Source organism: Heptranchias perlo, unplaced genomic scaffold (genome assembly GCF_035084215.1).
Source record: "Heptranchias perlo isolate sHepPer1 unplaced genomic scaffold, sHepPer1.hap1 HAP1_SCAFFOLD_615, whole genome shotgun sequence".
Classification (NCBI taxonomy): domain Eukaryota; kingdom Metazoa; phylum Chordata; class Chondrichthyes; order Hexanchiformes; family Hexanchidae; genus Heptranchias; species Heptranchias perlo.
The window spans coordinates 95001-97500 of NW_027139639.1; the positions used below are offsets into that span (position 1 = coordinate 95001).

General features: G+C 55.5%; 1 pseudogene; it reads left to right on the forward strand.

Moving 5' to 3' along the window:
• Positions 1-2001: 2001 nt before the first annotated feature.
• Positions 2002-2118, forward strand: LOC137317400 (U2 spliceosomal RNA; annotated as a pseudogene).
• Positions 2119-2500: the final 382 nt, after the last annotated feature.

Consider the following 2500-nt stretch of genomic DNA (forward strand, 5'->3'; position numbering starts at 1 on the left):
GACGGACACAGGGAAGTCCGCACAAAACAGGTCCCCTGGAACCTCTGACCCAGAAAACCGGGTTCCTGGTGAAAGCAGTCCTGCCCCGCCCTGCCATTAACATGACAATGGACAGGGCCCGGACCAGGCGCAGCGGACGGTAGCGAGCAGTCGGAGGGTGAAAATCCGCCAGTGGGTGAAAAGGAGAGCCGTGCGGTGAGAGGAGGCGGAAAGCGGTTCGCAGACTTTCGCTGTACCTCCGGCGGGCAGCGCCGCACCTCCGAGCGCTCGGTACCGTCCGCTGCGCCTCGTCCTGCCGCACGCGACGAGCCGTCCCCGGAGGAAATCGGCCTCGGCCTTCCTGAGATATCAGTCTCCAGGTGGGACAGAAAAACCGGGGGCCCCCGGCTCGCTTTCGGCGGCCCGCTAGTCGACTTCCCGTCGTGCGAACGCGATCCTTCCGGTACCCTTCGGTGCCCCTTGCCCGACTCTAGCTCCGGTGGTAAAGCGGAGTCGGTCGGTCTGACGGCCGCCGAGTTAGCAGGCGGAAAGCGGTTTGCAGCCTTTCGCTGTACCTCCGGCGGGCAGCGCCGCACCTCCGAGCGCTCGGTACCGTCCGCTGCGCCTCGTCCTGCCGCACGCGACGAGCCGTCCCCGGAGGAAATCGGCCTCGGCCTTCCTGAGATATCAGCCTCCATACGGGCATCACAAATCAGTGGACATGGTCAGCTGCAAAGCAGTGTCATTACAACCTTTCATAAACGACAGGGCAGCACCGCACTGCACTGCACTGCACTGCACCCCACACTACATCACACTTGCCTGCCTGCCAGCCTGCCGCTGCCTACTCTCACCAGCGGACCAAAGTGAGGATAACACCCCGAAGCAAGCATCTCCCTTGCCGCCCACCAGCCCACACCAATCCCCTTGCCTGCCTCCCACAAATTCCACCAGCGAGGCAAAGTGAAAATCAACCCCCAAAAAACGCACTCCACACCGGCCATCGCCCGCTATACACCCCCCCTGGGGTGAATATTAAGCCCGAGAACACCGACTGTAACCAACCGCAGTGAAAAGTTGAAGTGGCAACTCATTAACCAGATTTACACTTGGCAACTCATAAACCAAATGAACAAAAAATCTGGTTAATGAGTTGCCCAAAATAAATCTGGTTAATGAGTTGCCACTTCAACTTTTCACTGCGGTTGGTTATAGTCGGTGTTCTCGGGCTTAATATTCACCCCGGGGGGGCGGGGTGGGTGATTCTGGGGGTAGTGTCCGGGAGGGTGAGCCTTTTATTCGGCAGGAGGCGTGTGGGGAAATCATCAACCTGTCAGACGATGAGTTGTCACAAATGCCATTGCTTAATGAAAGCTGCGCTCCCGAACTGGACTGACTGTCTGACTGTCTGTCTGTCCGTTTGTCAAGGGGAGGAAAAGGCGGTGGTGGTGGTGAGGGTGGAGCTTTACGCTCAGGAGGGGAGACTTTCCTTCATGCCAATTAATCTGCAGCAGAAAGTCATCCCCCCCCGACTGGGATTCGAAGCCCGGTCCTGACCACGAGACCACCGGGGAGAGCTGCCTCAAGTCCCTGAGGGACCTGGACACGAGGCCGAGGACACACGCACGCCTGCTGCACTGGCAGCAGCGACCAGCAGGGGGCTGACCGGCTGATCCTTCCCTTTCACAGGCAGGCTTTTGGCCCTCGCTCAAACGACAAAGGTGTTCAGAAGGAAGTCCTGGGGGGAAGGCAGGCAGGGAGGGACGGACACAGGGAAGTCCGCACAAAACAGGTCCCCTGGAACCTCTGACCCAGAAAAACGGGTTCCTGGTGAAAGCAGTCCTGCCATTGACATGACAATGGACAGGGCCCGGCAGCTTGAGACACATCTTTCTTTCAATATGCAAGTTCTTTTTAAAAAAGTTTCCTTCCACAGCAGCTCTGAGTGTGAGGGAGAGAGAGAGAGAGACACTGACTCACTGACTGATACTGACACCGACACACACACACACACACACACATATTATTTATTATTATTTTAAATTGATTTTTAGAACAGGGAGATGGAAAAGGGGCTTGCTCTGTCCACTCCACGCATCGACCCAGTATTGCAGTGTTTCTGGGAACGGTGCAGCTCCCTGTGGGGAGATATTCAAAAGGAAAAACAGCTCTTTCCCAGTGTCTCTGTGTGTGTGTGTGTGTGTGTGTGTGTGTGTGTGTGTATTATTACTGAGAATAAAGCTGATATATCTCTCTCTCTCTCTCTCTCTCACTCAGAGCTGCTGTGGAAGGAAACCGTTTTAAAAAGAACTTTCTCAGCTCAGTGGTATTTTTTTCTTCTCCAAGGCTGAGTGCCGCTCGCACGTAGCGATATAATTCAAAGTGCAAAATAACTTGGCGTCGTTGACTTTAAACAAGCAGAGTCTGCTTCCAAATGAAAGCTGCGCTCCCGAACTGGACTGACTGTCTGTCTGTCTGTCTGTCTGTCTGTCTGTTTGTCAAGGGGTGGAAAAGGCGGCGG